Here is a 13,418-nt window from a genome sequence, read left to right as displayed (position 1 = left end):
TCATAATTTCCTTACAGTAAAACTCTAATCTGGGATTACTTGCCAAGAATAATGATTTATTCATTTTTGTTTGCTCTTTTCTAGAGGCATAAGTATGAAAGCACTGTCAGTCAATTAAGGTTATTTTAGCAGTTCTGATTCTTGGGAGAATGCTGGTAATATTTCCTTTTATCAGCATGTATGTTGTTCAACACTTACATTGTGGTTTTAGAAACCAGGGATATAAAAAAGTTTTTTATAACAGAATGATTTTCGTTGTCAGATGGTTAAAGAACAGCTGAATTATAGTGATAGAGATGATACACTAAGTGTTTTAGAAAGCTGCTTTTTCAAGCTTGTGATATTCATGTAGTATAAGCTGGTTGAAGTGATTTCCAGTCACTTCTAATGGCATTTTATAATTTTTAATAATGTTATTGTTGGTCTAGGTTATCTTTTAGTTAATATTTTTTTGTCTCATTTCTTTGGCTGCCTCGCTAGCACTTTTCTGCCTTTTGGCTTGATGTTTATAAAATTGGAAATTTTGCTGGCACTACAGGCTTGTTCATTGGCTTCACTTCATCCTCTTACTCAGTTATGCCATGTGTCTATAGAATGTTTTTCTGGAAACCTAATTATTATTTCTTTGTACAAAACTGTAACTACATATTTCTTGTCATTATCCATTTTTAACTGGTGACCAGGTCAGTTGTGGTAGGATTTTAATCTGGCATCTCATCAATGAACTTATCCTAGTGATCCTATCTTCATGTTGATAGCTCTTCAATTATGACCTGATTTTTAAAAAGGACTTATTTCTTCTAACCCAAAGTTTTCTCCTCTGATTTTGCTGAACCTTTGGAATTAATTCAAGAACTCTTAGGAATCAGAAATCACATAAGGGAAATGGAGTGCAAAATGGTCTCTGCTTTCTGAGTTGTGGAGTTATTTTTTCCTCAAGGACTGTGAATTTCTCTCACCAGACACTTGTGTTCAAATGCAAAAACATAACCCAAGTCATAAGATGTTAGATTTTGTAGCTGAAATGAGTGAAAATCCTTTTAGCAACGTATAAAGTCACGTAAGAGATAGCTGTTCTTATACTCTATTATCACTTTGTCATTGTTTGCTTCTAAGTGGTCAGCATTTAACACAGAATTTTATTCGTCATATTCACCTTATGAGTTGGGTGTGTTGCTGTTTAGGGAGCAGTGGTAATGTTGGTATCAAGCTGTACTTGTAACTAGAGTAGACAGACTTGTTTTCAGAGGTTAGTGGAAGAGAAGTGTTCTCAAAACAGTTTTTATTTTGTTTGTTTTTTTTTTTTTTTTTTTTTTTTCAAAAAATACTTTATTTATTTATTTATTGGGCACATGGCATGTGGAATCTTAGTTCCACAACCAGGGATCGAACCCTTGCCCCCTGCATTGGGAGCTTGGAGTCTTAACCACTGGACCACCAGGGAAGTCTCCAGGAAACATTTTAAAAGATAGATGAATATGTAATGAGTGGTTTAAGTCATAATTTGGTTAGAGTTCAGCTTGGAAAGTAAGCAAAAGTATATCAAAATCTATAGGTATGATATCTTTATAGGCATGTTGTTGTTGACTGGTAGTTATGTTAATTGTGCTGTTCATGCCAGTTTCATTTGATCAGCAGTTTGGAGTGATATGGAATTATTTGGTAATATAAATTCTTGCAACTTGGTATACTAGAAAGATCATTTGCTTTTTCATCTGTAAAGTGAGAATGCTGTCCTGAATGCCTTTTAGGCCCTATTTAAAACTCTGTGCCTATTAAAACTGCAATTTTCTATTGAATGTGAGGCAGATACATCAGTTGTATTTGTTCAAATATTGAGTAATACAGTAGCAACCCTTTATTGAATACTAGGGTCTTGTAAACCTTAGGTCTTATCTTTGCATTTGCAGCATTTTCAAAAAGAATAGGTCTGAATATCGTTTTAGATGCATTTTGTTTAAAGTAAGTCTGTTTTGTTAAATTTTTGTTATGAGCTGTGTGAATGTGATGATCTTTTTGCAAAAATTAACTTAAACAGTTACTTTTTATTCTGATTAATTTTAAAGTATTGATAGGGTTCATAATTTTTGTTTCTATTGTGTGCAAGCTAGTTCTGCTTTGAATGTTAGAGTTTAAAGAGTGCTAGGGCTCATTGGATATAATCTGTCTCAATCAAAATCAGTCTTTTAACAGTACAGATGCCTGCATCAGTTTATAAAAGTGAGAGGAACATGTTATATATTTTCAAATTGTAACACAGAAGGTTTTTTGAGGGGAGGTGTTGCACTTTTTAAGTTCATTTGTTCAGCAAATCTTTTTTTTTTCTAATTCTGTCCAAAGACATAAAATTAGTTTTAACCATTTTTAAGTGTATAATTTAGTAGTGTTGTGTATATTCACATTGCTGTGACCACAGGAGGTATTTTATTAACCCACTGATTAAACACTGTTGGTTCCACCCTAATCGTTTATTTTTAAAATGAAAAACATGGAACTTGGGGGTCTTTGGGGGACTTGCCTGCTCTCCTAACATATAGTGAGTTGCCCTTAATATGATTGCAAACCATTATACTTACCTTTATACCACTTTGGCACCCTTAACCTAGAATTAAAGTGAAGGATTTTATAATTTCCTTTTAGATTCACTTTTAACTAATTAAATCAGCTATTAATTTAGTTTCATTGTTGAATAAACTTGCATTGCTTTTTAGGAAGAGAATTTAATCTGTATTATGAAATCGCCAGTAAAGAAATGTGAGGTATTTAAAACTTCTTTGTTAAATAGAAGTTAGCATTATTGACTCTGTGATGGAAGGGGTGAATTTTGAAGAGTAGGTAGAGCATAAAAGAGTGGAGAATACCTCAAGTTTAAGAGGGAGAATTTGATGAGCCTGGCCCAAAATCTTTCTTAGTATATGGTCTTGAACAGTTATTAAATCTTTCTGAACCTGTTTTCATTTGAGTAATAGGGGTTTATACCACCCACCTCAGAGATTTGCTTTGAGGCTTAAATAAAATTCTGTATGTATAATACTTAGCACTATGCCAGGCTCTTTGCAAGTGCTCAATAAATGAGAGTTAGTGAAATCACCTGGTAGGAGTTAATTTAGTGTGAGGGGTAAAAAGAGTGAGAAAATCAGTTTGAAAATTGTGGAGGAAGTTGTTTATATTGATTAAAACTTTGAAAGTGAGGCAGGTAAGTTTCTATTAGACCAGGACGTTGTTCAGCCAATCTTGTTTTAACTCTAACTTGTTTTAACTTTAGTCAGAGACATGGAAATGGTAGAACTATAGTTGAAACGTGAAATGCTGCTTTTCTGATTGCTTCGTCCTGTTTCAGAGGAATGTTATCAAACTACTAATAATTTTTTGTTTCTTTTCAAAGATTAAGTGGAATAAAAGTTGTTTGGAAAGTAGATGTTTAAAAAGTACAAAGTTACGTAGAATTTATCTTCCTTTCCATTATATATAGTTTTTTTTATTTTCAAGGTTGAAATTTTACATGCTTTGAATTTGTAGGTTTTTCTTTTTACGTGGTGGTAGTTTGAAAAACACAGTGTAAGAGCTAGGTGGGATGGTGGAGATGCGTGTGTGCTAGTGTGTTTAATCATCAGACCTTTAGTTTTCCTGTAAAAGAATTTGGGGACTACACTGCCTTTTTGATGAGATTTTAATTACACTCTTACTGAATGGGAGTTCTGTACATTTCAAACAGATCATAGCTAGCACAGTTTAGAAGTGTTCATTTCAGTGTCTATTAAAATGACTTGAGACGTTTTCCCCAGGAAAACCTAGTAGTGTAATTTTAGCTAGATAGAAATGGACTAAGAAGAAAATAATCAGGATAGCAGACTCTTGTGAGGTGCTAGGAATTGGTGAGTCTGTGTAGACCAACTTTTCAAACTTTAATCAACTGGTTATAGCTTACTAGTAAATTATAAGATCAGGGGGTTCTAAACATTTTAAAAAGAAATTAAAAAGAAAAAAAAGCCAATCAGAGAACATAGCATAATACAGATAAATACTGTTTTGTTGAATCTTAGATGTTACCATACACATCCAAACTAGAACGTGTATATTGAGTCATTTATTTCTTGGCTATTTATTTCTTGGCTTCAGTCAGAAAGTCTAATTCTTCTGAAAGCCATTATGTAAACCATACCTTTGCATCCTTTTTTTTTTTTCTTTTCTTTTGGTACTAGCAATCTCCTGTGTGCTTACAGGTAGGAGCCTATCCTCTTAATGTCTGGCATTCAAAATTCCCTTCCATTGCCTGCCTCGTCAATTAGATGTGAACTTATTTTCTTTGAAAACTTTTTCTTTTCCTTTCTGATTATGTGTCAGAATGTTTCCACTTCCCTTTTTAGTTCTCTTGAAAAGGTCTTAGGAAAACTATTTTCATTACATAGTAATTTATTCAGTTAGTTTATTCATCACTTATGCCTGAGATGAGCTAAGCCCCTGTTTGTAGGCAGTGAAACCACCATGTTAAAAAGGCCAAAGTCCTGGATCTGTAGAAAGGTCTACAGGCTACTGGAGGATGTAGCCATGTCAGCTATTACCGTGCTACATAAATGCTGTTTATGAAAGAGACAGACTCTGAGAGTAGAGTCAGAAATAACAGCCCACAGGGAGAAGATGCTAAAGGAGAACGGACCGTAAGCAGTGGGAAGGTGACGGAAATTTTATGCAGAAAAAGTGACAGGATCAGATTTGGGCTTTAAGAAGACAGCAGTTCTGGGTGATGTACAGCAAACTCTAAAATGAGGAGAATTAGTTGCAGGGAGCTTACAATGTAGATCTTTCCAAAGGAAGTCGAATCAGTATAGGTGAAAGAGAAGTGACAAAACTAGGGATAAACATTGAATAAACATTGAGGTAGTGTTAAGTACCTAAGTTGAGTATACGTGTGTGCATATGTATATATGTTTGCTTATATTTTGTCTCCCAACCTTCCTAAATAAAACCTTTAATATACAGATGATTCTGCATAGTTCCCCTCACTCCAGTGTATCTCCGACAGTAGCCTTGAGTGTTTCAGAGAAACATGGAGTAAGGGATGGTTGGTTATAAAGCACTATTTATTCCAAGAGCATACCCCAGAGAATGGTAGCTGAAAATAGGTTTCTTATTATACTTTAAATTCTAAAATATATATACCTCCTCTAACAGTTATGAAGTGAACAAGTAAGAAATAACAGTAAAGTTTGTATAACGTACCTTAGGAATCCGTTTAAATCCTTTTACATTTTGCAAAGTTGTCTAGGTCCTTTACATAATGGGTTAATACTTAGGAGTGTCATCGTTGTGTCAATTTTAAGCGGCTTATTATATGATACCAAAAGTAGAACTTGCCACTTTTAAGGATTATACCACAGATTTATATGGTTTCAGGAGTGGAGACTTAAGAACTGCAAGAGAACATGAGAAAAGTTAAGATACAGAAGACTCCATAAAAATCACAAAAATACCAGATAACTGCTTATTTGGATATTTATGTAATCTGCTACTTCCTCTCTTCCTTTCACCCCCCAAAAAACTAGGAATATATGTTAAAAACCTGCCACTTCATTTCTTGAGAGGGAAGAGCCTTTGTGTTGCAGGACTCTGTCGTGTTCTTCTGTGCTTTTTGCACGTCAGCTCCCCATGCCTCCTCTAGTTCTCCCTCTGCACACACGGTGCCCTGCAAAGCAATCATTTGGGGATTTGTTAGAGGTTATTGGTATTAAAAAGAAATACCTTCCAATAGTACTGGAAATCTTGTCCAGGCGGACTCCTCTCAGTTCCACTGCAGGGAAACTGTACACGGTTCTTGGTCACTGTTGGGTCTTGACAGATGTTTCTTTCCCCTCATCCTCCTTGAACAGAGCATCGTGACGGTGCCTTTGCTCTCACTTGGGGAGTGAGCATCTCTGTATTCTGCCTAAACAGTGGTGTTTTTTTAGTCTGTCATCGTCCTGGTCATTTTAAGGGAGTTGAAGAGCAATTTCCCCCAAAGAACAACATAGATTTTAATCCCCTACCTGACAGAAACAAAGACCAAACAGAAGAAATAGGCCAGACTTGCTGACTTGTCATAAGCTCTCATGTATCCTGACCTAAAATGTCAGGTATGCCTTTCAGATCAGATCTCTCTTTAATCTGGTTTCAGTAACTCCGTGAGTCTAGGGACAGACACTTTTTCAGTTCAAATCAGCCCTGGGCAGAGATCTGTCTTCTTTGTCTGTAATTACTGTATTATTTTCTGAAGTCTATTTTAAAGTGTCTTCTAAGAATTTGTAGTTATAATACTCATTAATAATTTAGGTTTGTGTTCTCATCAAGTGAGTATTTAGGTATATCATTTAGGGATATTTCTTCCCCTATGGGGTCGCACAGAGTCTGACACGACTGAAGTGACTTAGCAGCAGCTTCCCCTATGTCCAGAAGCTATCATTTTTAAAATATATACCATCTAGTCCAAAGTCCCCTGTCTTTCACTGCCATTGAACCCTCCATTCTTTTGTTTATATTAATTAACAAAAGTAATGTATTTAGTAATATATTTAGTCTTGCATGCAGAGCCTTACCTAGGATTATAGACACAAAAGTCAATATGGTGGAGGGGGGTGGCGGATAAAAATTTTTCAGAAGTAAGTAGTTTGGCAGAAGTGTTTATTTTGTGAGCCTGTTACATTCCTAGAGAGGAGATGGAGGCACTGAACTATTGTCACTAATGACACCTTGTTCTGACTTCTAACTCACCAATGTAACTTTCTGATTATATTTTGGCTTCCCAGGTACGTTTGCGTCTAGGGTGAAATATGTTAAAGAGTGAACATGAGGATCTCCTTGATAATTGTATTTTTATTGTAATTTAATAAAGTTGACAATCTAGATGAATTTACAGGACATAAAAGATACAATATATAAGCCTTAAACTGCTCCTATTAATATCATATATGTACTCCAAATAATAGCCTTTTATTAAACCCTGAGAAACAGAAAAACTAGCAAACTATCCAGTAACCACTCTCTGAATCACTTATCCCCAGTTTACAGTATTCATAATGTGTTGAGCCTTTGTTCTGCCCTGTTTTTAGCAAACTTGGTTAAGAACACAGTAAACTTAGCTATTAGAAAGGGATTGCATGTCCTTTGTTTTAAATAAGTAGTTCTTAACTATTCGTCCACTCCACACCTGAGCAAGATGCCACGTTGCCATCAGCAAGAGTGGTTCTCTGAGTACTTCTGCAGGGTGAAGAGACACAGATACATCTTGGATTTGACCCCTCACCCAACACACACACCATCTCCCACCATTCTGATCTCTCCTTAACACCAGTTCTGAAATCATTTTCTGTCTAAATCCATCTAAATTCTAAGTCCAAATTTAGATAATTAAGATTTCAGTTCAGTTCAGTCGCTCAGTCGTGTCCAACTTTGCAGCACGCCAGGCCTCCGTGTCCATCACCAACTCCCGGAGTTCACTCAAGCTCATGTCCATTGAGTCGGTGATGCCATCCAACCATCTCATCCTCTGTCGTCCCCTTCTCTTCCCGCCTTCAATCTTTCCCAGCATCAGGGTCTTTTCAAGTGAGTCAGCTCTTCAAATCAGGTGGCTAAAGTTTTGGAGTTTCAGCATCAGCATCAGTCCTTCCAGTGAACACCCAGGACCAATCTCCTTTAGGATGGACTGGTTGGATCTCCTTGCAGTCCAAGGGACTCTCAAGAGTCTTCTCCAACACCATAGTTCAAAAGCATCAATTCTTCGGCGCTCAGCTTTCTTTGTAGTGCAACTCTCACATCCATACATGATTACTGGAAAAACCATAGCCTTGACTAGACGGACCTTTGCTGCCTAAGTAATGTCTCTGCTTTTTAATATGCTGTCTAGGCTGGTCATAACTTTCCTTCCAAGGAGTAAGTGTCTTTTAATTTCATAGGATTTCACCCACCTGGAAATCAGGTATTAAGCTGCCTGATTTTAAGAGGCCACTTTCTGTGATCTTAAGAACTTTATTTCTCACTCACCACTTTTACTGTTTCTTGCTTCAGTTCGGTCGCTCAGTCATGTCCGACTGTTTGCAACCCCAAGGACTGCAGCACACCAGGCTTATTACACTTTTACTTTTTCTCCTAGTTTGGTTCTGGGAAAGAAAACTTGATTGTTCAGTGGTTTACACATAAAACTGTCATGGCCTTTTAAATAGTGAAGAAGATCTCTATACCCCATGCTTATCTTCTCCTCTGCTACACACAGAAGCCCACACAATTTTGTCATAAACCTTAGTGTATTCCTGTATCCAGGTATGGAAGATACACAAGTGTGAAATAGCCAGAGGTAGATGCACTTCCCAGTGAAGGATGAGTACTTGTCAGCAGACTTATCCAGGCCCTTGAACATACTTATATTTTCAGTGCTTAAAGGACTAGAAGTAAGGAATTAGGAAACATAATCTCAGACTATGGTCTGGCAAAAATTACAACTCTTTAAGCAGGGCTAACAGTGCATTTTGGTGTTTTCTTGTGTTTAAAGAGAAAAATCAAGCCAACTTAATTTACAGCTCTTGACTATTTGGTCACTCCGTCTAAACTGTTGTCTCAAGCTTTCTTTCCCCTTCTGGTTTCCTGGGATTATCTTTTTCTCCTTCTAAGATTAGTTCTCATCCAGACATCATTCACTCTCCTTCTTGGTCTTTTTTCAGTCAAAAAGAACATATATTGGTCATCAATGATGTTGCGTTTGCCATCGGTAGTTCTAGAGCAGATACTGAGAGACTACTTGAATCCCTCAGTTCCACATTCTAGACTCTTTAAAATTGTCATTTCAGCTCTCTGCCACGTCTCGTCTTTATTTGACCTTTTACCCTAAGAGAACCTAGGCCTGGACCATCCACCATTTATATTAACCGCTGGAATGCTATCCTTTGTAAATATAAGTATGGTGGTATTGACAAAGTAGGCAAATTCAGCTCTGTCTAATCTCTGATCTAGAAAAATATTGAGTAAATCATTAAAGATAGGATTGTGAAACAACACATCATTCTTAAACTGTGCCTTTCAACGTTTTTATGAATATTATCTTATCCTGCCACGCCCTTAAGAATTAGGCATTGAATTGGGCGTAGAAAGACAAAGTGCTCAAGGTCACACAGGCCATTTCTCAGCAAGTAGAGAAACTCAGCACTAATCCCAGTAGTTGTCCTCTTCTCCTATAGCCATTCTTTCCATTTGCCAGTCCCTAGGATCTCAATGCTCTTTCGTGGTAGTGGTGAAGTATTTCTGACTGATGAAAAATTAACTTAACTATTAGAGAGTGTCCTGTTGTTGAACAGAAGAAATGTGAAGTCAAGCAAGTGATTTCAAAATCTGTGGTGACTTATTGTTATTTTAAAACTCTAATATAGTCAGATGTGATGAGCATACTATGATGCCAACTATAATCACTGAACTAATAAAACATACTGCTTCTCCTTAGGTTGGGTTTGCATGAGTAGTCTGTAGGACAGAAACTCAGCCCTCTCTGGTTTCCTTATTTACTCTTTAAAAAGTAAATGGAAATGCTGTATTTAGGCTCTATTGAAGGCCTGAGACCTTGGGAAGAACTGAATAGAAGCAAAGGTAGAAACCAGCTGTGTAAAACTCAGGCAAAGCTGGCCAGCATCCATTTCTTTAAAACATGAAAAAAGAATAATAGAATTAAACTTCAGAAAGTTGATGTTAATTTTTAAAATGAAGTAGTTGAATGGTATGAAAAGAAAATTCATCTAAACGTAGGTTTGACTGAAGCAGTTTCCAGAGAAAGTCAAATAAGGTAGGAAGCTGAGTAATTTTGAAGCACAGTCAAAAGTAATTTTATTACTATAGTTGTAAAGTTAGGTATTATAACAGGGCCCATTTAATGACACTTGGACAAAGGTTGGTATTAATGTGAAGGTTCTCAGATTCAGGTGAAGCTCCTGGTGGGCACATACCTGTGTGTCCCTGGTTGCCTACCGGACAGATTCAGAATCTTATAAACATTTCAACTCAGTGTGTACAGAACAGAACTCTTCAGACACATAAACCCCTACGGTCAGCAGTTGCCAGCTTTGTTGTTTGTGTTCCTATCTCAGTAAACGGTGCTGCCCACGATGAAAACCCGGGAAGCATCTTTGATGCTCCCTTTCCCTCCCCTTCTTTTTTTGCTAAGAGGAAACAGAAAAACATGAAATGTGACCCCTACCTACACTCAAGTAGTTTACATCTTCTTGGAAAGCTAAGACAAAGACAAGACAAATTAAGTCAGTAACAGATACAAATTGCAGGGTAAATGTACAAGACCCCTATCATTGCCAAAGAATTTTACAAACCACTGTAGCTTCAAATTTCAGGAAAGGATACAGTCACTCTAGGGTGATAGTTTCGAGGTGGCCAAGGATCCCTCCTGCTTACTTTGGTGACCTGTGGTTTACCAGTACATCGTCCCTGATCCTTTTTACCAGGAATGTACACACAGAACGACCCTTTGTTGATGTCTCTTTATCATAAGCAAGGTTGCCATTTACAGTTTTAATGTTTGCATCATCTCCTGAGCATCCCCAAACCACTGTTGTAAATGCCTTTTAAGGTTGGGATGGTCTCTGTCCACCTCGCTGATGCTGTTTTCAGCCTCCACATGCTGTACTGCATTGTTCCAGGTTAGAGATAAGTGGGTACTAACCATGTGTCTCCAGTATGCCTTAGTTGTGAGGACACCACGTCCACCAGCCAGAATGCTGAGAAATAGCTAACACCAACAGGCGACTGGTTGTCTGCTTTGTCCTTGGGGACTAGCCACATTGCCATGGTCATTGCTTCAGAGCTGATTGTATGACCCTTTGGAAGATCTTACATTAGTCAGGGGTAAATAAAATATTAAATCACTATTAAATTATTGAGAGATGTGGGATAGCAGGAGATCCAAGTTTCACAACCATAAAGGAAGTTTAGTATCATCTGTAGATTAATCATTATTCAGTTTTTTATTCTCTCTGAGCATCGCTTTAGAAGAAAGTGCCTCCTCTGTTTTTCTTGAGAGCACTCTGTAGTTTTACTGGGCACACACTCCTTGATTTCAAGAATCTCAAGGCATGTTGTTAACTCCGAACACCAAATCCTGCTTCCAGAGCACTGCCGCAGGCATGAAGCAGTTCCAGAAGATTTTCACAGACTTTACCATTTATCTCTTCATTCTTTTCTACAATAAGATGCCAAGATATTTCTTAATCCTTCTCATAGATCTTTGTCAACCTTTTCCCCCCTTTCTTGTATTGCTAAAGTGTACTTAGGATATCTTCTTTGATGCATTGAAAAGGCAGTTAATATCCCACTTATTTGTACCTATCTCAGAAACATCAGGAACACAGCCAAGAGCCAAAAACAGAAATAAAGGACTCTGAGCAGTTGAAGTTGTCAAGAAATCTATGTGGTTTACTTACAAACTCTTCCTCTAGCCTTCATTCAGAGCATGTTTATTTTCACTTAAGGTACCAGTCTAGCACTTGAGATTTGGATTCTCAGCTAGTGAGCAGAAGTACTCAACTGAAGGTGAAAATGAGACTCTCAAACACAGGTGCTCTTTGGAAGCCAGTCGGAAGAAAGATTTTTAATAAAATACAGACTGCAACTGTGACTTTTTTGTATTTAGGCAGTAGATTTACCTACTTGAGTGGCTCCCAAACCAATATATTTCAGTTCAGCATAATAAAAAGAATAGCCAAACTTCAATATTAATGTACATGGTAATGACCCTTGAGTCATGAAGAAAGAATAAATTATGTTCAGAGGAAGAGACCATTTTTTAAAGACTTCCACCAAAAATACTTAAAATTTTTAATGTTTGTTGCTTGAAGGATAAACTTTGGTTATCTAGAAAATCCACTTTGTGGGGTTGTAAGAAAGTATTAATATACATTTCTGTTCTCTGAGTTATTTTCACTGAAGCATGTTTAATGTGACTGGCTGACAATAATGGTAACTGGTATTTGTGTAAACTTTGTAGGTTTTCTTTTGCAACTATCTTAAGTGGTCGATGGGGGAGGTGCTCTGCTAAGATCTAAAATGGTTCAATGTTTTGGCCAAAGTCACACAACTAGCAAAGGGTAGACTACTCTCCAGTGTCTCCCAGTACTGTATCCTATAACACATAGTAACAGCAGTTAGTAACACTAGGTGGACCTGGACACCAGGGACCTCCTGGGGAGAGTCCTTCAGCAGGGACCTCCTGACTTCCCCGTGAGCTGCAGTCTGCAGCTTGCAGGAGGAGTTTGTTAAGTCCCTGTATATATCTCATTGAGTCCGAGAGTTGAAAATGATTTTGCAGTCACTTACCCAAGGGTGTCACAGGTGTCTCCCCTGCTCTAAAGGAAGGGAGGAGCTTCTTCCTGCTGACCTTTAAGATATTTCCTCTCTTAAACCTTTTACTGAAGGATGGTATACAGATAGAAAAATACACATATCATAAGTATCCTGTTCAGTAAGGTTATTTTCCAGTTGCTCTTGGTCTTTCCTTCTCTTTTGTTAGATTTCGACCCTATGGCCAGCATGTACATGTTCACCAACCCAGTGCATCTGTTGTAATACTTCTATAATAATCTTTTTTCCCAGTTTATCCACAATTCAGTAATGAGTGTCACATTGAGGTAGGCATTTTCTAAGACATTTCTGGTTTTTCTAATTTGTAGTCTAATGCAGGCCTTTTCAGATACCCATGGTACCTCTGAAGAGAGCTTCTCTCTTACTAGTTACGATAATAAAAACACAGTATAACCCTTTTTTCTTGCAAAACAGTTTAAACCACAGATTTGATTAGTAGTTTCTTGGTGCTGTTTTGTTTTGTACTTGGATGTGTTTCAGCTTTATTCACCACTTGGCCTTAAAAATCTCCATGAGTCGGAACAGAGAAAGTAAAATTGAGCACCTGCTTTTTTATGCTTTGTGCTTTATATATGTTATCTAATATCTCACAACAACCCTTTGAAATACTGATACTTCAGTTCCAGCTTACAGATGAGGAAACCAGGGTACAGAGAGGTTAAATAGTTTGCCTGAGATCCTATAGCTAGTAAATGTCAGAGCCCGAAGTAGAATATCGGTTTTTCACATTCCACAATCTGTGCTCTTTCCACTAAAACCACACGGCTTCAGAGGCCAGAAGAAGTAAGAGACTGATGCAGACTGTCCAGGGCACACCTTTGTTTAAAGGCACCTCGTGACAGCAAGATAAATTCAAAGATGGAAGAAAAAATAGCTGAAAGAGACTATCAAACCCACTCCAGTATTCTTGTCTGGAGAATCCCACGAACAGAGGAGCCTGATGGGCTACAGTCCACAGGGTCACAAAAAGTCAGACGCGACTGAAGCGACTTAGTACACAAGATACTATCAAACAACATCTGCTCAGCACACATTTATTC

General features: G+C 37.4%; 1 protein-coding gene across 17 annotated transcripts in view; it reads left to right on the top strand.

The window, feature by feature from the left end:
* The window catches only part of LCOR (ligand dependent nuclear receptor corepressor), a 129,741-nt gene that overhangs the window by 100,399 nt on the left and 15,924 nt on the right, over window positions 1-13,418 (top strand). The window lies entirely within an intron of this gene.

The sequence above is a fragment of the Cervus canadensis genome, chromosome 8, assembly GCF_019320065.1.
Source record: "Cervus canadensis isolate Bull #8, Minnesota chromosome 8, ASM1932006v1, whole genome shotgun sequence".
NCBI lineage: Eukaryota > Metazoa > Chordata > Mammalia > Artiodactyla > Cervidae > Cervus > Cervus canadensis.
This window is presented reverse-complemented; position numbering and strand designations above follow the sequence as displayed.